Genomic DNA, 24,020 nt, shown 5'->3' with positions numbered 1-24,020 from the left:
CTGGATCAACAATGCATTTGTAGAGCAGATGAAAGCACTCAGGTACTGGAATCTCTCTCTCTCTCTCTCTCTCTCTCTCTCTCTCTCATGAGTACGAAAAACATTTTCTACTTAGATTCAAGAAACCAGCACACCGTGTTAGCAATAAATTACTCAGGGAGGACAGAGAATCCTGAGATTGTATTCAAAAATTTCTTGTATCATTACATTCTATTAATCCAGCGATGGGTGATTTACATAAATCTTTGTTTCTCTCCATTTGTTTTGTGCTGCTTGGATAGCACTTGAGTTTTTAAAAGCTTCAAATCTTTTTTGTTTTCTCTTTTCTATATCTCTAAGTGTCTAAAGCATCTTAGACGACTTTAAGGTTTCTTTCTTGTGTAGTTGGAGTATTCTGCGGTCAAACCATTGGAATACTTCATGTATGCTGTTTGCTTTTCTCCTTCTGCCACCATGTTGTGTATGCCTGAAACATGCATTTCATCACTCGTGCCATATAGTGTGACTTTTCCATCCCTTGAGTGTTCCAAGAACTAGGGTTTCCATATTTTTGAATAAAAAATGGCATATGGTTGTAGAGAATATGTTGCATATCAATAACAAAGAGAGAGTGCCTATCAACTAAAAGAACAAAATCATGAACCTTACCATGTAGTGTGTTATGTTGGAATCTGTCCAAGCTATCTTCATGACTCTTTTGAAAGTTTGCAGGTTGTCTTGAAAGTTCTTTTTATCTTGTAGTGTCCAGTTAACTTTGTCACACATTCTGAAAAGAACATCAATTGATCGCCAAACCTCTGCCTTGACATGCCTTGATTCACTCTCTTGATCTTTCAAGATTTTTTCGTTGTTCGTACTTGACTCTTCTAATGTAGTTAGATTTATATACTTTTCTTGTCTTGGTGCTTTTGTGTTTCTGGCTATGGAGGAGTTTTGATAGAAATCTTCTTGCTTTAACACCTCTAATTGATGGTTTCATTGGTACATCCTTCTCATTGGTTGACTTCTCAGTGTCTTTTAAAATACGAACATTCCCTCCATGTAGTCCCCAATCTCAGAGACAACACCTTTTCCAATGAACAAAGGGCTTCTTTTCTCTCTGGCACCTTCTTTATCTTCCAAGCAAAGACAATGTAGAGAAACACCAATTTCTCAATGATACGGCACAATGCATGAAGGGTACAAATATGTACATTGATGAGAGGAGGAATCTCAAATACAGGGTGAAATTTCTCATCAATCAAATTTCGGTTTGGTGGTCTTCTCCACCACTTAGAGTCTAGCTCTTTTGCGGAATCCATGCAATAAAGACAGGGTGACCTTGCGTTAGCTCCCTTGCTGCAATTGAATAAGCACTTGAGTGTCTTGAGGTCACCTGCAAGATGCCACTGAACCTGGAAGTCTCCCTTGACGCTAATGATTCTATTTCCCTTCATCTGTTCGCTGGATCAATTTAGGAATGTGTGTATGATGAAACATCCAAAACAATGTTTCATGATCTTCTTTTTTGACCTGTACAAATAAATAGATGATGTCAACTTTCTTCCTAAACAAGAGAAAAAAAAGTCTGTAGATAAATGCAATATGATTTACCTCAAATGATCCTAGCCACCATATATTTGTTTCAGATTGCACGCTGAAATATGACAGATTATCATCCTTCATGCATTTATTGAGTGCTCTATTCATTAGTGTTACTGTCACTCTTTCTACCTTTTTCATTTTGATAATCTCACATTCATCAATCTTGATGACAAATTGAAGCACACCCCCTGTCTCGTAATAAGTGATGTCATAGAACTCTACCATTCTCTTTTGCAAAAGCTCCATATCTAGGAATATATTGTTGAATTGATTGTATTGAATGCTGCCACTTTCTCCATTGAACTCCTCATCAATGTGGTAGGGTTTACCAATGTATTGCAATACCTCTGCATTCAGCTTGTCCCAAAATCTCTAGACATCTATAGGAGTTGTAAGTAGTTTCCCTTTGATTCCCTTGGCATCAAGAACTGAAGATAGTGACTTCTGAATAGCATTGTAACCTCTTCGTTGACTCCATTACTATCCAAGCATTGTAACCTCTTCGTTGACTCCATTACTATCCAAGCATTGTAACCTCTTCGTTGACTCCATTACTATCCAAGCATTATAACCTCTTCGTTGACTCCATTACTATCCAAGCATCTTGTATTTTTGTGGAGACTGCATTACTACTGACAAATTAAACTATTATATCTCTTTTAACCACCTTGAACTTCTTTTCCTGCAACATTTCCTTTGCCATTCTTGATGTAAGCAAAGGTTTAAATTTCTTTGCTGGATAGATATTCGGATTTCCTTTGCCATTTTTGTGGAGACTGCATTACTACTGACAAATTGTTCCATTATATCTCTTTTAACCACCTTGAACTTTTTTTCCTGCAACATTTCCTTTGCCATTCTTGATGTAAACAAAGGTTTAAATTTCTTTGCTGGGATAGATATTCGGATTAATATTTTCCTTGTCAGGATGCAGTACAACTTTGTAGTTACAAAATGATAATTTCTAACATTAAGAACACAGCCAATGATAATTTCTAACACAGTCATACCTTATTGCTTGGATTCTTTTATTTAAGCCACCTAATGATAAGTTCTAACATCAAGAACACAAAATAAACAAAGCTTTAAATACATATCTTACCTTATTGCTTGGATTCTTTTCTTTAGCCCACCCGAGCCACGCTTCAGGTTCTCAAAGTTCTTGAGCTTTCTCTTCCTTTGTCGTAGTCCAACGCTTGTTTCCTTTTGCCTCAATTGTTTCCATAGTCTTGCAAGTTCAATATCATTTTCCTCCATTCTCAATTTTAGTGCCTTGCATTCTTTAGTTGAACGAAGAAGTTAAGCTGCTTGGTATTGAGAGTATTGCCTTTCACTATTTGCATAGGCAGCAATTGCTTGACAGTATCCTAGCAATCCATTGACTCCATCTCCTGTAAAACGTAATAGAGTTAGAGAAGGGAGGATGGGAAGCGGTTGTAGGGTTGATAGGATAGATTGATCCATCACACCAAAGATCTATGTGGTGCTGCAAATCAGACTCTCTCATGTTTGCCTTATCATTTGATGAGAGCGTTGCAGATTGTTTTCTACACTTTTGAATGGGCTCATACTCACTATCAAGATCAATGTGAAAATAATATTTTCTGTTATTATCTACTTCGTTAAGCACGTTAGTAGAATGGTTGCTTACACTGTAGCTCTCCATGGACTACATTAAGGGTAAAGAGAGGGTGATAATATCTTGCTTATACTATCAACAAGGGGTTTATTAGAATTTCAATTCTAAGCGCAAAATGCTTCACTAAAGAGCCCTATCTTGGTATATAAGGTTCAAAAATAACTACTTTATGACAAGTTGACAAGAAATATATTAAAATAAGGTTATATTAGGACTTGAATTTATGAAAAGCTTGCAACTACTTTATGACAAGCTGACAAGCTGACAAGAAATATATTAAAATAAGGTTATATTAGGACTCGAATTTATGAAAAGCTTGCAGCTATTCATAAATGCAAGAATAGAATAATCACATCTTAAAATTCAGTTGTTTTATATTTGTACATTTTTTCTAGAGAGAGAAAATAGGAATTAGTGAATTTCTTAGAAGGCCCTACAAATGATCTCCAAAATGTTCTAATGATTGTTTTTTGAATCTTCATCTTATCTAGATTTTGTCCCTTGGCATCTAGCTCGAGATAATGCTGCTAACATGTTTCCAATGTTGAGGATCGTTTTCATTGTTGCACTTTCAATGCTTTTTCCTACAATCTTCATATGCTTCTACATCAATCACGTTCTTCTTTCTTGTAATAGGGGCATGTTAACCACCTTGGTTAACATGGTTTCCAACACCACTTGGCAATGACAAACATGCATTATGCTCATCTATACGAAGTTTGACCGCCCAACAATCCGATGGTGCTCGATGCTTGTTTATGGCCGTAAGTGACGTGTTCACAAGAGGCAAAATCTTCCAAGGATAAAGAATGAAGAATGTATTATGAGAAGATTATTTGCATATTGTATAAGGCCAAATTATGAGCCAAGCATTGCATATTGCATTCGGCATCTTGAATGGACAACTTTGAGTGAGGGCGAATACTATTGCCTTGTATATGTATCAAATTTCTATCATATTTGAGCACTCTCCCCATTTTGCTCTATTACTTGTGTTGAAGAGCCCCTTGTGATTAGTTAATTATAATGTAGGGCTTTCAATTAATTTTGTTGGAAAGCTACTCGACTAATCGGGTACACCCATCCATAGGATGGTGCCATCAGGGAATTCCATCCTCCCACTTTCCACCCATCTCATGCGTCAATTTTGTTTTCTAATTAGTCCTACCATGCTATGCGACATATAAACAAGTTCCTTAATTAGAGACCTTAAACACAATGTTCGTTAAAATAGCCACTTAACAATGATACAACAATGCTAGAAAACAAGGGATTTAATTAAAAATAGATACAATGTTCAAATCTATCCATAGCTAGATCAAGGCTTATTTTATTCCGATGATAATCTAGGATTCGACCTTCCAGTCTCCATAGACTAGGCAATCCCTCTACGGGACCATACACCTCGTCATTGGTAGTAGCCGGAGAGGAATCAAGCCAGCCTATCGCCCTTTTAGGCTCGGTCGCTTTATCCTCCCGCTCCTTGGAGGGATGTCTACGCACTAGGGTGGGCTTATTTACCACACTAACCTGGGTCCATAGAACTAGGTAGCATTCCTAACACTCGACCAAACTAGCGAGTTCCAACTTCCCAATGGTAGGAGGGATACCTTGGGCCGACTCCAAGCCTCGCTAACATCGCCGCCCGGCTACACAAGCATAGGAACGGGGTTAGCATCAAGAGACAGAGAGAAGATGCACATGTACTTTAACTTAAGCAAGATAGCAACACCATTGTTTAACTAAATCATAGGATACAAGAAACCACATTATCTTCTCAAGAAAGTGACAACTTTGCAAGAAATTTGGTAAATTCGAAACAAGGAAAAATAGCACCCTCTTTCTTACTTAATTAATGCTAACATTAAAGATCAATTGGAAAACCTCTTTTTAAACGATTATCATGCTAACCTGGCCATTGGCTCCATGTGCGACTCTCATGGCAAGAGCTTGGACCGTGTCCACGGCATTCTCTCAGGGTCGTTGTTATGCATGCTTCTCGAGGCAGCATTTTAGCATCTTCAAGGAGGAATCATACTATCCACCTTCTTGTAGCTTGTGTCACTACAAACTCAACGCTTCAGTTAAATTGCAAAATTCAGAGTTTGTTTGCTCACTTTATGAGCATAAAACTCACTCGTGGGAACCACCTTCTTTAAGAGCCAAAGTGTGCTTACTTAAGTCTCCGCAAATGGGGGGGCAAAAGGTAGAGTGTCCTTAAGCTCGGGGGCAAGGCTGGAAACTAAAGCAGAGGGGGGGGAAGGATAGTTCCCCCTTAAGTCTATTCACACGAGGGGGAAGGATAGTTCCCCGTTAAGTCTATTCACACAGGGGGGAAGAACAGTGTAAGACACCCCCTCAACAAGGCAAGGGCTGGTTGATGGAAGAATTCTACAGAGCCTAATTGGAGTTGGGATGAAAACAGCTATGGGCTGCAAAGAGCTATCAGGTACACTCTCTGCTCAAAGTGTTGGGTGTCGGCCATGGGTGTCAGCCATGGAGGGGTACTGAGGGTTTATATAGGGGCTAGTACAGGTACGAGTGCGAGAAAGCATGGGAAAAAGGACGGTGTGTGGTGAAAGTACACTGGTCTGTGGTTGCATGAGTTTGGGGAAAGTGGTGGTGCCTATATGCGGGCCAAAGGTGGTGTACGCATGTACCTTCCGAGCCATTGGTTGCATGGGTGTCGACATGGCAGCCAATGGGGACCATTGGCTAGGGTGGCTGGCCTTTAGTCCTTACGCGGCCATTGTATGGGCGTCGAGTATGTGTATGGCATATTTTTAGAACGGGGATCCCTTTTTTGGGACACAGGCCTCGATATATGTGTCGACTATAGGGGTGCACTCCATTCGTCAATCGGACACTCGGACATGCATTCATTAAGGTCCAAAGTTTACCATACTTTAACTAAAAATTTACATAGAGACTTATTCTAGTGTCCGTTTTGAATGCTGTAAAATCCTAAATTAGGGTAAAATCGTGCGCAAATTCCGAATTTGGACCTCAAAATTTTAAGATTCCAAGTGGAAATAGCTCAATTATTAAAATTGATGATTTTTACACTATAAAAAAGATTATAAATCATCTTTTAAATACACATATATTATTATTGAAGATGGGTATGTTACACAAGACTACCCTTGCTCACAATGAGGAGAGGAGAAGGAGCCAAGCTTCCCCTCATCAATGGAAGTAGCGACCTATGCTGGTGGCAAGTCCTCGAATGACAAATAAGGTAAGCCTCGAGCACACGGACGAACCTTAACATGGTGCCGCTTGCCAGGGATTAACCCCTAGCTTTGTGTTCTTTCTCTTAATTAGTTTTCAGAGACTATTTTGTTCACTAAAAAAAGGTTGTTTTGCTTAATTTTTGAGCAATTTGTGGTTTTTGTTGTGATTTAATTGATTGAGTGACTCTTTTGCATTCACATACGTGTTTAATTGATTATGAGTGACTCTTTTGCATTCACATACGTGTTTATAAGGTTCAGTTGCATTTATTTCATCAATTTTTGCATTAGGAAGTACATTAGTATTCTCTTTTGTGCATAAATAGAGACATAAAATGACTTAATTTTGCATTTTTTGAGTGGTTTGCATTAGAGTGTTAGCAATAGGTTTAGGTACCCTAATCCAAAAAAAAAACACAAAAATAAAAAAACCACTTGATATTCACTAATTTCCCACAACGGATTGGTTTTTCCTTTAAGAGAGTGATTAGTGAACTAAAAGTAAGTTAAAAAACTCCAAATATTAGCTAAAACGTGTAAGGTTAAGGTTAAGGAGAAAAGAAAAGAAAGCATGCAACCACATGTAAAAGAGACAGAACCCAATCAAGAAGATTTAGTGGATGCACTCTTTAGTTGGAGGGAGGGAAAGATCAAGAACTCCCACACTAAACTTAAATGATTGCAACAACAAATTTCGACACAAGTGCCAAGGTACCACATTGGTTTCTGTGGCAATAAACAGAGATGAAGTACAAAAGGTATCCATTTCTCAACAATGGGTAGAAGGTAAAAATGTTTGATCTTCATGCCATGAAACATGATCATTCATTTCATGCGTATTCAATCATTTTCTAACTACATGATTGAGTGTTTGAGCATGTAAGGAGCATAGGGTATCAACCTTGCATGCACAGAATCAGAAATAGTTCACGTCGTGAAATACCTTAGTCCTTTACGGTGTGAAACGATCAGAAAAAGTTCACATTGTGAGACTCTTAGCACTTCACATCATGAACCACCTTACTGCTTCACGGTGTGAAACGGTCACATTCCCTCTTCCAATCATAGAATGCCTTGTGGCATACTTCATTAAGATAGCTTCCAAGGCCAATGGTTGCTCAATAAAATCATTTTTTTTCTGTTTTGGGCATTCCACTTGTGCGATTTCTTCAACGATTGCATTGCTCGTGAATTTCAACTCATCGCTTTTGGATGCAAGTCCATTGGATGTCATACATTTGGGTACATGGATATCGACCAAGGCTATAAAAATTAGAGGTTGTAGGTACTATGTTACATTGATCACACTAGGAAAGTGTGGGTTTATTTCATGAAGGGGAAAAGTGAGATGTTTGCTCACTTTCAAAGATTTAAAGCCTTGGTGGATAAGAAAAAATTATCTAGATCAAATGCCTAAGATCGAATAGTGGGGGATAATATTTCTCTAAAATGAGTTCATGGATTTCTTGAGAAAGAAAGGAATCAAGAGGAAATTCACATGTATGTACACTTTGCAATATGATGGTGTTAAAGAAAGGAAAAAACATGTACATTGTAAAAGTTGCTTGTGCCTTGATGTTAGAATATTTTTGGGCTGAAGCAGTATTAACTGTTGTCTACATCATGAACATAAACCCCCACTACAATATTAACTACTGTTTACATTATAAACATGACCTCCCACTGCTGGCAGCTATTCATGTCATGATGTTACAGGCATAAAACTAGACGTATATCACTTGAAAGTGTTTAGATGTAGTGTATATGTGCATGTTCTTGATGAATGAGAACCAAGCTAGATTCAAAGGCAGAGACATACGTGTTCATTTGTTATGCTTTGGAGCAGAAAGGTTATAACCCTACCACTTGTGAGATGTGAGTAAGAGCAGAGATGTCTTTAATGAGATGAGTAGCTGCACCACTAAAGGAAACTGAACATGTAGATGTAAGAAGTGATGATGATTTTCCCCCACATGTAGAGTAGCAATGACAAGTAGTTAGTGGACATGGAGAGTTCTCTATCAGTGGATCAAGTGTTACTCCATAGTCAAGCAGGTCAAGAACAAATGCAAGGAATGTAGGCGCACAATCTCGTGGTACTACTGATACACGTATGTCACTCAAAGGGAAGAAAAAGGTAGGTCAACCTTGTATTCCTTATCCGTCAGCATATCACTCTTATGTGGATGGTGACTCTAGTGGATCAGAGGAGAGCCTTGATGAGGAGCTTGGTGCTCCGTCACAATGGTCACTCCTAGTGTACAAAAAACTAGGGTTGTTTTGAGGATACTCGAGAACGATCTAGGTGTAGCAAGTCTACTCAGGTTAGATATCCTATGATAGGTTAAGATATGATCGAATATACAACCCATCACTATGCTTACATGGTTAAGACAATACAAGAGATAGTTAAAACAATACAAGAGATATAGCCCACTTGTTTTGAGTAGGCACTTGGAAATCAGAAATAAGAAGATGCCATGAATAAGGAGATGGAAATATTGGATATAAATGTGACATGAGAATTAGTGCTTTGGCATAAGGATAAGAAAGAAATTGGATGTAAATGGGTGTACAAGGCTAAGCATAACTCAGATGGATCTGTAGTAGACATATGGTATTAACTATAAAGAGACATTTGGCCCAGTTACGAGAATGGAAACTATGAGAGCTATCATTACTATGGCTGCAAACGAAGGGTTGGCCTTTACGTTAGATGTATGTAAAGAATGTGTTATTACATGGTGATTTACAAGAAGAGGTTTACATATGATGCAGCCACCAGGTTGTATTATGAGAGTGATGAACATCTAGATTTTATGTGCAAGTTATGCAAAGTCTTGTATGGCTTGAAGCAATCACCCAAAGCATGATCAAGCAAGATTATGGAGTATCTTGTTACCATGGAATTTTAGATATCCAATGTAGATTTTTCACTTTATGTGAAAAAGATACACAGAGGAATTATGCTATTAGTCATTTATGTGGATAACTTGATTATCACTGGTGATAGTGATGCTGACATACATGCTATCAGGATGCTTCTTGTAACAAAGTAGATTTGGTGCATATGCACATGGAGAATGGGCTTAGGCACATGGGACTTAGGAACATTCACATGTGTCTACTTTTTGGGCCTTGTGCTATATTATACATAGGGCTCGTGGTCATTGTATCACTTTACCATTTAATCATATGATACATTCCATGACCTTCTTGGCTATTACCTTAGGATCGTGACCTACACCCATGCCTACTGCATGCCTTGAGTCTATCCCAATATCTCAGCTTGGTCATGTTCCTTTTCTTGCATTTGTATCAGAGCTCTTGGCTTAGATCTTGATGTTTTGATTAGGGAGTGATTAGTACTTAATCCATTTTTAGATTAGTACTTTTATACAGTTTTTAAATTTTCTTTCGATTCTATTTTGAGTGGATTAGTAATGAGATAAATGATAATTATTTTTTAGTATATGATAATCACAAATTTTAGAAACCCTAATTCTTGTATAGATTTGAGAGAATCTTGATTTTATTGATTTTTAAACTTAGTTTCCTTCTAAATTTGCCTATTTCTTGAGAATCTTGGAAGTTTTGGAGGTTATTGAAGGTTGTTGTATAGGTTTTGATGCACTTCTAACCAAGAATTGGTGCAGATTGAAGATTCTATATAGATTTTAGTGCAGTTTATAGTTCTCATGTATATTGAACAGATTATAGTGCAAAGTGCAATTCTGTTACAGAATATGTTGTGCAAAGTGGTGCAATTTACAGTTTTGTAGCAGATCTATGCAAAGTTATTATGCAGAGTATTGTTTATAAATTTTTTGGTGCATATGTATAAAGAAATGCAAAGACAATGCAGAAATCAAATCTTGAAGCAACAGTGAGTGATTCTTGATTAAAACTTTCTTAATCTTGATCATTTATTTTTTTGCAATAATTATGTTTCTTTAAGAGATCATTATTGAAACTGCAAGAAATATTATAAAGTTTGACACAAGATATGCATAAGTGTGGTGTTCTTGCTTAATTTGATGCAAGTAAGCAAGATTATTGAATTTTGTTGGAAGTAATGTAAGATTACTGAAGTGATCATGATAATTTCTTGACCAAGAAAGAGTTTACACCATTAATCTCTACTAATCAATGCGATGAGTGATTACTTTGGATGAAGTTTGATCTCTTGTCAATAAACACAAAACAGAGACACACATTTGCAGAAAGCAGGATACAAATAGTTTACAAGTTTTTAGCAAAAACTTCAGTGTGAGCCCTCTTGGGAATTGAGCACACTCCACTGGTGAAACCAATGTACACCATACACCACAAGGTTCCTAACCTGTAACGAATTCTCAACAACAAACTTAAGGAGATGCAAGCAAGGGTGACGGCTGTCAAAAACATTCATACTTTTGGGACAACACATTGTCTGATGTGGAAGCTCTTGGTAGTTCTTTAACTGAAGGATGATTGCAACAAAGATTGGTATTAATCCAAGTGATTAATCATCAATTTCAGTAAGGTGTATTACAACAGTTCACACAAGTCTGTAGGAGATTTAACAGCAGATTATATGTCAATTAAGCTTGTAAAAGCTTGATTATAGAAGTGCTACACAGATTGAAGGTTTGACTAAGCCAAGGCCATTGTCAAAGTTTAAGGGCTATAGTTGCAATAGTTGAAGGCTAGCAAGTAGTTTTGCATTGCCTACTCAACGTTGATCAACGTGGCACAAACAATCAATCATTACAGCATGTAAAGAGCACAGTCTTTTGCCAAAGCTCCATTACAGCATGTAAAGAGCACCAAACAATCATGATGTGCATCCACATGACCGTATTATCTCCATTTTAAGGTGTAGCTTGCGCTTCTATCTTCCAGTACAAGGGGCGCTCTCCATCAAGATCACAGCTTAGTTTAGTGTTTCTTCTAAAGCTCAAGAACCTCACCCAAGAGAGCAGCGCAGCAACCTCCTTGCGACAGCATTGATTTCCATGTGGTTTACTCTCTTTCTCATTATAGAGCTTGTTAAGATCTTAGAAGTATCAATCTGATGATGTAGTGCTTCTATCTGTCATCATAGAGCTTGTTTAAGCTCTCAGGATTATCAATGTGATGATGCAGCGTTCAAAGGCAACCACTACTACTATAGGCGTATCTCAACTGTATCACAGGCATACAACAAGCTCATCTCACCGGTCCTAGACGTCCGCTCAAAGAAGCGTCTCAGAGTTGACGTTTCACTGCCTCGGGCACATCACAACCCCACAATAAATGGGGCAACTGTAAGACGCAGCTGTGCAGAGGACGCCATAGCCATAGGACCTTGGGAGCTCTCCATGACATATATAGCAGAGAGCCCATCGTTAAAGGCTTGGGGTCTCCATCGTCAAGGTTCAGCGTAGCAGAGATATATATAGACCATCACAGAAAGCAGCTCATCAACAAATCATACAATAGCTTCATCGCCTCCACTTCTTCTCGGCTCAGCCACAGCGCATCTTCGTGTTGTTTGGGCTTTATCCCCTTCTCTTCTTCTCGGCGCATATTCGTGTTGTTTAGGCTTCATCAGCTTCTCTTCTTCTCGGCTCAGCCAGCGCATCTTCGTGTTGTTTGGGCTTCATTGCCTTTTCTTCTTCTCGGCTCAGCCAGCGCATCTGCGTGTTGTTTGGGCTTCATCGCCTTCTCTTCTTCTCAGCTCAACCACTGCATCTTTGTGTTGTTTGGGTTTCATCACCTTCTCTTATTCTCAGCTCAACCAGCCACAGTTAGTGGAATTCTTTTTATAAAACACAACCAAAAAAAAAAAAACATGGGTCGTCGCCTAATAGAGGCTCGCCAGATAATGTTTTGCTTCATCAAGCTTAAGCTCTTAGCTCGTCTCATTCAGCCATCTCTTAGCATGAAGTAGAGAAAGAAGGGAGATAAAAATTTAGGCTGCCGCTAGCGTGTGAGAAAGAAGATAATTTAAAAAAACAATAACGTTTGGGAATGTAGGGTTTTTTTTATTCTTCTTCTACCCCTTTCCATTTCACACTACTTTTCCACACTTTGGCCATCTATATTGTCCACTAAGATTCCAAGATCTTTCACACTTGCCCATTTACCTTTATTCACTTACATTCCGTACTATCCACACCAGCTTGTTCACATGTGGTGTGAGGGGTAGGATATTGCTGCATTATTTTGGACTTTTCACTCGTTATGCTTTGAGGTGTTCACATGTGATGTGCGGGTCATTGGATTTGTTTACACCCCTTGAGCATTTGTGAGGGATTATTCACACACGCGACCATTTCAGGAGCATGTGCATTGGTGCTTTATTTGGGGATTGTACCGTCACGTTGAGTGCTTTGTGAGCATGTTCTCACATTTTTTATATTTTGAAGAGTGTTAACACATTTGGGAGTACCTTGTGGAGATTGTTCGCGTATAGTTATGGGTTTTTCTTACTATTTTTACCCCTCATTCGATTGACATTCTACACCCCATCATCATCAACATCACTATGTTACCATCTCGGATTAAGAGGAATGCTCATGCAATATCTTCATGGCTCTATGCTCATTACACGAGCCACCATTTTGTGTCACAGATCATATTTCTTTTGTTGCATTCACACATACTTTTGGCACTTCGAGGTTTAGGCCTTCAAATTCTCATTCACATTGATTTCATGTTATGATGAGGCCGCCTATTCATGCCACGGGTGGTTTTTTAAGCTCAAGGGATTGATGCCTAGTCACTCGAGACATTTGTTTAATGAGGTGGATGTTTCTGCCAGATGGTCCGCACATGGGGATTTTATTGTATCATTGCTTGACTTCCTTCACACGGATGGTTCGGTATTCTTCGCATGGGATGATTCTTTCTTTGGCATCTTGCATGAGTGTCCTACACTCTTGGGATGTTATGATTATGTCCATGACGGCGTGGACTACACCAACACAGATTCAGATGATAAATTTTCTACTTCACCCTCTTTGAAGACATTTCTCCCTATCGTCGTTCGCAAGTAGGTTGAACAGAGGATTGAATCCGACATGAGAGAGAGGCAAGGAGTCGACAACCACTTGGCCAATGATGCCAAATGTACTGGAAGTGAGATTGGGAGTTGCATAGAGCGAGGTTGCATAGTTTATCAGCTTGATGGTTCTCCTTTCAAGTTTGGATAAGAGGGTGAATTCATGCCCACCATAGCCACATGTACTAAAAGTGAGACTGGGAGTTACATGGAGCAAGGAGACTTGCATGGTTTATCAGGCTTGATGGTTTGCCTACCGAATTTGGTTAAGAGGGCGAATGCATGCCCACCACATGCCACTGTGGCCATAATGAAGCATTGTTACTAAAATCATCATGGGATGAAAGCGACACATTTGGGCCTAGATTCATCAGAGATGGGTAGCCACTCACATTGATGAAGGCCAAGCCTTGTTCATGCCGTACAAATCCTAATGGGGAGTTCAAGATGTTAGCAAAGCTCAAGCCCTGATGTGGCAAATTCTCAAGGGAGCCATTGTCGCTTTTGTCCATGAATGAAGCACCAACGGCAAGGCACCCCCTTTGCTGCAAAGAGATCAAACAAGAGAAGGCAAGTGAAGGGAATCTATCAAAAAGATGGATGCAGAACTGCAACCCTTAAAAAAAGCTCAAGAGACATACAACCCTAGTGGTCATACATCCTCAATGGTATAACTCGAGCAAGGCCTTTCGAGCCTCCCATGTGAGAAGGATTCTTGTCAGGTTCCCTCAAGTTTTTTTTCCCGAACATTGGAGTAGGGAGCAAGGCTTTAAAAAAAACACCATTCTAGTGTATTTGTACTGGCCATAATTAAGAAAAACCGGCTGAGATTTTAAGTAGCCCTTATTTTAAGGAATGATTTTTCATATATTTTAGTTATAAAACCGGCATATTGTAGAGATTTTGGAACAAAAAGATTTAAGATTTGTCCTTATTTTGATTGGTTGAAAAATATCTTTTTTTAAGCACTAGTAGGGAGGGAGAAGAGAGTCTTTTTCGAGCCAATTTCCACGTTGCACTGGCTTTCCCAATTGTTTGTAGTGAAGGTGTTTAATTGTAAGAATACAACCTTTCATGGTAGGGAAGTGGTTGTGAATCACGATCCTCGATGTGTCAAATTATGGCTTTTTTCATGAAAACTCAAAGTTAAAATATAGTTGGTTGCTAGAAATCAATGTTATGACATGAATAATTGTTTCTGGAGATTAGAATTGTTACCTTTATGATCATCTATTGTTTCCACCAGTGGCAGAAAGCACATCCTGTGCATACACGAGGGGGCTACACCACAATAGTCACAAATGATGCAAGTCCCAAAATCAAAGATTTTGGTATACAGCAAGCATGGCAAAAGGAATACTTAACCATTACAAAGTATAGTCAACAATACCAGTGTGCCCTGCCCACACAAAGAGTGGACCCACTGTACATGCCAGTAAGAAGAAGGATGACACCCCTATAATTCCATGATGCAAACAGCACAACTTACATCTATGCTACAACTTTCCATTATTTGTCCCAGCAGCTTTCGTGACTATAGCACAACAACGATAACAAATGCTGACATGGATACGTGAGTGGCACCATATTCCAGATCCAGCGATTGTGGCCAGTGTCTGATTCTTAAAGCTGATCGTGGTGTGCATTGACCAACCCAAAGAAAGATATGATGGCTTTGAGGTAGCTCAACTACTCTTCGGCATGAACTATGACCCTAATGAGTGCGGCATGATGTTGTACTACCACCGCCTCAAATGTCTACCAACTTACATGCATGTTACATTTGAGGACATGGTAGACATCGGGTTCTGGACTCCCCATTATGCATTCAGAAGAACCCTAAAAAACTTCAGTCCTGCCAAAACTTTTATTGTCATGAGTTTAGCGAGACCAGGTCTTTCGACCTCAGTAATAGATTCTAAGGATAGAACCTACATCAAGTAGGGGGGATGTTAATCCTATGTTGTATTAACTAATGTGCTCCTCCATTTGAGAACATTAATAAGTGTCATGAAAAGACACTATAAAAGTTGTACATTATAAGATACTAGCCATCCAAGGCCTTAGTTAGTAAGTTTTGGGTAAATTTCAACATAACGATCAAGTATTTTCTCATAATGAATGGACACTCAATGGACACAATCCCCCTTTGTGTTATGAGAGCTCTTGCCTTGTCTTGAGAGAGAGTGTCAAAGTATACTCTAGTACATGTGCCTTCTCTATGCTTGTGTAAAGGAGTGAGAGAGAGAGATTGCATTGTGTGGTGGTGTGAGCGACTTTGGTGATAGCGTGGAGGTGGAGCTTGAAGGATTGGAGCTTCTCGAAGTGAGCTTGGAGACCTCAAGGGACACGATCTCGAAGCATTGGTAAGTTCCCTACAACATTTGTGATCTATTGCTTCTTTCGATGATGAATGCAGAGTTCCTTCTTGGGAGGTGTTGCAGCCCATAACAACACTTCTAAGTCATATGTTACTTTACAAATATACACATCTCTTTCTTCCTGTTTTTTGATTTGTGGTTTTGTTTATTAGGTCGTATTACTTCACAAATATACACATCTCCTTCTCCCCTTGTTTTGATTTGTGTTTTTGTTAATCTCCTTCTCCTCTGTTTTAAATTTGTGTTTTTGTTTATTAAGATGGATAGCATAACATTTCACATTTTTTGTTGGGGGTTTAGAATCTGATCCTAATATTAGGATTGTGCAAGGGTGTTTTAATATTTTCAAGCCTGACCGTTCTGTTGAAATTTATCTAACCAATTTGGTTTAAAACTAAAGGTATTTGTAATAAAACTAAAGGAGGATAGTGTAGATCATCTTATACCAATCCAATCAATGAACCTTGTTAGAGAGGAACTATATTATATCTTTGATAAGGATATAGCAACAAAATACCTTGTGATTCCATCAGTAGGGGAGTCAAGTAATAATACAATGTGTATGTCAAAGCTTTGTGATTCCATTAGTAAGGGAGTCAAGTAACAATACAATGTGAATGCCAAAGCAATCAATTATTAATCTCACAAGAAGAATCTCCTACAGTCTCTAAAGTATATATAAATAAAGAGAATGTGGGGGAGAGGGAGAGCTTCAAACCCTAGCAAGCAGACAACTACTACAACATACAAGGGTCGGTCCATTATGTGAACCCGACTAAATGAGTTGGCGCTATAACTATGTTAATGTCCAGTAATCCAAACTGGTTGTCACACAGCCTGTCATCCCACTGGCCGCATATCACCCATAATCTCACCAACCATGCCAGTGTGTAGATGCGGAAGCTATCACCCAGGCGGGTCATCAATGTCCGCTGTAGCGCTAGTTAAGCTCAATATCTCAACTCTCCCCCTCGAGCTCAACTCCACACATTGCACTCCAAGTAAGCTCCTAAACCTATGGAGCTTCTCTGTGCCCAATGCCTTCGTGAAGATGTCAGCCACCTAATCCTCTGTGGTGCTGACATATACTAGATCTGCATATCCTGCTAGAACCTTCTCTCTTAATCACAAAGTGATAATGCACTGCAATGTGCTTCGTTCTAGCATGATATACTGGGTTACTAGCCAGCTGTATATCCTACTTAGGTTGTCACAATATATGACAACTGCCCTATCCACGGGCTCTCCCATGTCACCCCAGTAGCTTCTGAAACCAAGCTACCTCACAAGCTGCCATAGCAGCACCCCTGTACTATGCCTTTGCACTCAACAAGGCAACTGTTGGCTGCTTCTTACTGCTACAACTCATAGCAGCACTCCTAAATGAGAACATAAAACTAGTGGTAGATCTCCTATCTGCAATACTACCAACCCAATCAGCATGTGTGTACCCATGCAACTATATCTCTGTACCAGCCTCATAGAAAAGTCCATAATCAACTGTGGACTTTATGTACGTAAGGATCCGTCTAGCCACATCCAAGTGTGGCTTCCTAGGGGCCTACATAAACTGACTCACAAGTCCAACAGCATATCTCAAGTCTCATTAGGGGAAATTTGGGCTCATTTTTGGGCCCTCTAAGGGATGTTTTGCCATCTTTGCCTTGAAAATGGGAGCCGCGGTGAACATTTCTTACCTTATGTTAAAACCCCATCATATGACATATCATTAGAAAGATCATGAAAAGTAGATCTTATGTTAAAACCCCATCATATGACATATCATTAGAAAGATCATGAAAAGTAGATCTTATAATTTCAAACTTCAAAACATTTGGAGTTGTTAAGCTCAAGATATACCATTTTCCTTAAAATCAAGTTTAAAGGCTAATGGTCCACATCATCACTTTTAAACCTACTTTTTGTATATCTTCCATGGGTCATGTCCAAACCCCATCATGTTATATATCATTGGAAAGATCTTGAAGAGTAGATTCTATATATGCAAGCTCCGAAAAAATTGGAGTTGATTTACAAAAAATTTACCAAGGTCCCATTTTTTATAATGTGGCATTCCTTAGAGGGCCCAAAAATGAGGCCTAATTTTCCCTAATGAGCCTTGTAATGGTCATGTAGATCAAACTACCCACTATGCGCCTGTATGTAGTGGGGTCTTCCAAAAGCTCACCTATATCTGTGCATCAATGATTTTATATTCACGTGATCACAAATTTTTTTTTGTTAATAACATGTATTATTAACATGTTAACATGTTAACATGTTCTCAAAAAAGCCGGTGACAAGCGACCTGGTAACCGGATAAAATCCCGCCGGGCTTTTGCTATACCCGACGGTCCCGCCGGGAAAAAGGAAACCCCGTCGGGTCCCGGCGGGGTCGTCATCCAGCCCGGCGGGGTACAATTTCCTATATGGCCCTTTGGGAGTTCATTGCTGACAGCATACACAGGTAATAAAACTTGTGTGTGTGTGTGTGTATGTGGGTGTGTGTTCGTGCGGGCAGCCGCCCACTGTCGCAATGCGCGGCAGGATGTGGGTGGTCCGCCACACGAGGGATGTGTGTGTGGGTGTGTGTTCGTGCAGGCAGCCGCCCATTGTCGCAATGTGCGGCAGGATGTGGGTGGTCCGCCACACGACAAGTGTGTGTGTAAGGCCATTCTTCGGAATGGTGCTTATCCTGGGGCACTTAGTCGGTAACGCGGCTAGTCTGTGTCCTATGGTAAGTATGACACGTCGTAGCGGTACTAGTCGGTAACGCGACAAGCATAGTATCGTTATGGCGATGTCACCTTCCCTTCCCTTCCCTTTGTCAAATGCGGGCATATGGTCAGTAACGCGGCCAGTGTATGTTCGTATCCTATTCGTATTCCCATAGAATCGGGCGGCATTTTGTCGTTAATGCGGCAAGTTGGTGTCGTCCGCTAGTGCATAAATTGTTTTTTGCATATTGCGGCATTTGATCGTTAACGCGGTCGAAAAAAATGTCGTAAATTTGCTTGCATATTACGGCATATAATCGTTAACGTGGTCGAAAAAATGTCGTAAATTTGTTTGATTTGACTTGTATTGTTTTTATTGTGTTTGATCCATGCGATACTTGGTTGCTAATGCAGCATGAGTATTTCATGGATCAAAGTTTACATCATATTGTCTAAACGTTTTATTTTATAATATCGTGATTCGTAACTCGAAAAAATGAATATCTCTCTCTCTTCCTACCCCCCTCTCTCTCTCTCATGATACACTTCACAACTCTTTCTCTCTCTCTCTCTCATGATACACTTCACAACACGATAGATGTGTAGATAAAGATTTCTTTTTTTTTCTCTTAAAATATACATAATTCCTAATAATTTCTTTTTTCTCCCTCTATTTACTTAAAAATTAAAACAATACATTATTTTCCTCTTTAGGAACTCACAAAAACATTAAAAATGTTATCTAATGTTTCTTCTCTCTATCTGTCACAACTCTCTCTTCCTCTCTCTCTCTCTCTCTCTCTCTCTCTCATAATACACTTCACATCTCTCTCTCTATCACGATAGGTGTGTAGATGAGGAGTACTTTAGGATTACAAAACATTATTTTCCTCTCTTTAGGAACTCACAAAAGTATTAAAAATGTCATCTAATGTTCCCTCTCTCTCTATCTGTCACACCTCTCTCTCTTTCTCCCCCTCTCTCTCTCTCTCGTTCGATAATGTATACACTTGATAAGTAATAATGCACTTGTTGCGGTTGTCTCACGTTCGATAATGTATTGCATGATGTTGAGTTCAGTAATATTGTTTGATATTCTGTTTTTGTTTGATCATTGATAAGTAATGATACACTTGTTGCTGTTCTCTCACGTTTGATGATGTATTGGATGATGTTGAGTTCATTAAAATTATTTGATATTCTGTTTTTGTTTGAACATTGATAAGTAATGATACACTTGTTGCTGTTCTCTCACGTTTGCTTGATGTTCATTTCAGTAATGTTTGATATTTTGTTTTTTTGTGTTTAGTGTTATTTGCTAGATTTACGAAGACGACCAACATGCTTTCTCCCGAAGAGCGTAAAATCGTTCTACGAGCAATTCGCATTGAAGCAGTCATCACAGTGTCAATGTGCTGATGATGTCGTCAAAAAGATCAATGAGTCTGAGATACTCATGCGAGATCTAATAGACCAGATATGGGAAAATGCACAGCGTCGGCTTCGAAGGCAACGCTGAGTTGCTTGATAGACAGAAGATAGCAGATTTCAACCATCAACATATAACACGAACCATTTTGGGGCTACGTCCATTCAATGTAGTGTTGGATTTTACAAAAGAGTTGAAGCCACGCATAGGTATTATCGATTGGGGGTTACTGCTGAGAGCGCCCAAAAAACGGGTGTCTCTCAATTTTGTATTTGAAGCAGACAAGAACCCTGAGAAGGTGGCACAGGCGGTCTCCTACGCAGACAGAGAGCGAAATAAACGGCCGTGGATAGCCTCGGAGCTTTATGATCCGTTTTTGGCAAATGCATACACTCCTGCATCTGATGTTTTTGCCTTGGGATATTTATTACAAACTTTATATGACTTTTGGCAGAAAGTACAAGAGTTGTGGATGGATAATAGTTCCTATGACAAAGTTACCATGGATACTATTATTCATAGAGTCAAAAATTGGATGTTTCTGCCTAATCGCGATGAGCGAAAATCAATTTTGCAAGTAGTTGAATTTTTTAGATCACTAAATACTGACCCAATGAGGGCACAACGTCCTCTTGTAGAGATATCGGTGTCATTCACCCCAATTTTGTAATGATACAGTATCAAGAGATTAAGTTTCAAGAATGGCATTTTGTTTCTCTCTTCAAAATTTGATGTGTCCATTGTTTGAAATATTATCTCATTGAGTCTTTGCAATATCTCTCTCCTCTTGTGGTGTTTAAGTTTATGTTTTCTCTTCAAAATTTGATGTGCGCGCATTGTTTGAAGTATTTTTGGAGTCAAGTGGATATTTCTCATTGAGTCTTTGCAATACATATCTCCTCTCGTGGTGTTAAACTTTAAGTTTTTGAGAGTAATGGTCAATTTATCTTACGTTGATCTTTACAGTTCATTAAAATCCTAAAGTCATTTATGTTCATGCAGATATGGCAGAGGCGCAAGCAAACGAGCATCAAGAGTTAGCCAAGAAGGCATATGAGCGAATGAAGGCCCTTGCACATGGCCTGACAGCCCGCGAAGCTACAAGAACAGCATGCAGGTTGTCGAAATGGACAAATCCTACTTATGCCCAATGGAAAGACATAAACAAACGCGTAACCACAGAGATGATAAAGGAAATATGGCCATGTCCAGATGGCGAGATTAAGAAGGGAAGATGGAAGATTTCACGTTGCACTCACAATGATATCAAAACTAATGCCGAGCGCATTTTCTTGGAGGTGTACGGTCGTCCTCTCCATAACGCTGACGCTCCACTCTATTTTGCTAAGATGCTATATGCTCAATTTATCCTAGAAACTCCAGTGGACTTCGCCTCCAGAGAGGCCACTGTCAACACCCACGACATACGTGAAGAGACAGTGACATTCACAAGGGAAGAACTTGCTCTCATGGAGGGCGCTGGATTGGAGTTAAACAAGGTCAAAGAAAGCTTAGGGGCACAGCTAGCAGAGAAGGAGAAAGAAGCTGAGTGATTATCTCAAGCGTCAACTCCTCCCCTGGCCAATAGAGGGATTCAAGAGCAGCTCACAAAGATCAGCCAAGATGTACAGAGCATCTCTTCACGTATTGCTCCTGTGCGCCAAGGAAACCACATCTCTCATTTTTTGATACATCCTGATCTTGTGGGAGTTTCTGCTGAGGCTACTCGTTCCTCCACCCCCCAATGTCCTGTATGTTACAAAGTATTCGATGGGTGGAGCGGCCAGTATATACTACCCTGTGGACACTACTACCACTTAATATGTTTAGTGAGGCAAATGCAAAATACTTCCACATGTGCATTGTGCAGTGTCCCAATAAATCAAGGTATTTATACAGTGTTCGGCATGGCTAGCGAATATAAACCACCAGGACCTTTAGATGCAACTCCTAGTGCAATTCGTAATTTATTTCAAGATGAAAGCTAAGAAAGACAAATCCTACTTTTGTATTGATAATTTCTCCAAATACGATCATTTGTACAAGTACTTTTTATGAAATTAATGAAATGACTTCTTCCTCTATGTCAGTATCTTGCTCCAAAATTCTTTCACCATTTACTCTCTCGTCTGCTAAATTAAGCTCATCTAAGTCAATGTCTAAATTGTCTTCTATCTCAAGGGTGGTGCACAACATGCGTCCAACATCAAAGTTCTCGTCTACTACATCATCACAATTATACATCCATCTAGGCATATCTTCTTCATACTCTTCGCTTTCAATGTCTTGCGAGATCTTTTCATTGCAATACATGTAAACAAGTTTATCTGCTCGATCTGCAAGAAGTCGATTGCGAATAGTACTGTGAATATATTTGTACATGCTCCAGTTTCTTTCTGAGCCTGAGTTTGAAGAGCACTGACTTAGAACCTTCATCGCAAGGTTGCGCAATAAAGCATAATGCTCACCACCATTCATCATCCACCACTTCCATGCAGGTTGCTCTTTAGCCATTTGTTGAACAAGGGAGTTGGAAAATAAACCCTCTTTCAATCGAAATGAGGTCATCTCCTTTATGCACTTTGCACGATCATCATCATTATTATAGAAAGTGTTTACCACTTTATAAAAATCTTGCACCACCTCAACGTTGGACATCAAATCCATATTCCAATATTCAGGATCTAACATGTAAGCAGCACTGTGTAGTGGTGAATGCGCTCCAATCCATCTAGCATGAAAGTACTTCAATAGAACTTTTCTTTGTCTACTGGAGAATGGTACACGCCATTGCTTTTCCACCACTGAATGCTCTAATTTCTCAGGACACTCCAAACTCCGCTGGACAGTCCACCATTGCATCCATGCTTTTCCGAGATTAGGCGCTCTTTGATCAAGACTTCGTACGGCATACATAACAGGCATCATTACATGGTATGCATCCATCACACTGTTCCACCAACTTCTTCTCGTAAGCGCTGCCTTCAAGACTTTGATTTTCTCTTTCACTTTTTCAAGTTGAGTATTCTCCCAGTCATGAAATGCCATGCATGTAAATGTTTCGCAAACTGCATCTTTATTTCTAAGAAGAGACTCAAAAGTGTAAAAGTGAGTGCAAAACCTAGTCTCCGCTGGAAGCTTTAACATAACTGACATGCGAGGTCGAAAAATATCTAACACTCTCTGTCTCTTGAGCATGAATCTCACAAGCTGGCGAGCAGTGTCGACGATTGAGGCAAACCATTTGGTATCATCAGATTTATACCAATCTTTTAATACAAGATTCAAACTATGAGTATTACAGCCTACCAGAAAAATATATGGATACTGTCGCTGTAGGATTTTGGATGCATTTTTATAATTTTTTGCATTGTCCATGACGACTTGGACTACATTTTTGGCACCCACTTCCTCTATCACAAAGCTAATGACTTGAGCAATGTAAGCCCCAGTTTTGATTGAACCAGCTGAATCCACGGCACGGATGAAAGTCTCACCTCTAGGTGAAATAACCATTATCTTGATTAATGGTTTTCTTTGCACATTAGACCATCATCACTTACTATACTACATCCAGAAAGCTCTATATTGCTAAGAATTATTCTTTGTACACGTTCTTTTACTTGCGCATAACATTTCTCTAATAGATCATTTCGCATAGCATGGTACATAGGCGGTGAAAACCCTGGTCCAAACTCACCAATTTTCTTCCATGCTCTCTTCCAATGCTCACTGTCCACCATCATCATAGCACTCCCAGAAAAGTAAATCGCTTCAGCAAGGGCGAGTTGTGCATCATCGAGTCGACCTTGACGTAGGCTTTCTTGCAATGAAGTTTGACGCATGGGTGTGTTTCCTACGTCAAAGTTTCGCTTACAGGAAGATGCACTGGGTAGATTACTTTCTGGTTGCACATTGCCGTTCGGGGTACAAGTAGGCGATGTAGCGGGAGTTTGATGATTAGAACAACAGTGTTCTTGTTGCTTTGATACATTAACAGTAGGAGTGTC

General features: G+C 39.4%; 1 pseudogene; it reads right to left on the bottom strand.

Moving 5' to 3' along the window:
- Positions 1-817: 817 nt before the first annotated feature.
- On the bottom strand, positions 818-1,830 carry LOC147638416 (uncharacterized; annotated as a pseudogene).
- Positions 1,831-24,020: the final 22,190 nt, after the last annotated feature.

Source organism: Cibotium barometz, chromosome 5 (assembly GCF_041138505.1).
Source record: "Cibotium barometz isolate CiBa-2024 chromosome 5, ASM4113850v1, whole genome shotgun sequence".
Taxonomy (NCBI): Eukaryota; Viridiplantae; Streptophyta; class Polypodiopsida; order Cyatheales; family Cibotiaceae; genus Cibotium; species Cibotium barometz.
The sequence above is the reverse complement of the archived record's forward strand: the minus strand, read 5'-3'. Positions and strand labels throughout refer to the sequence as shown.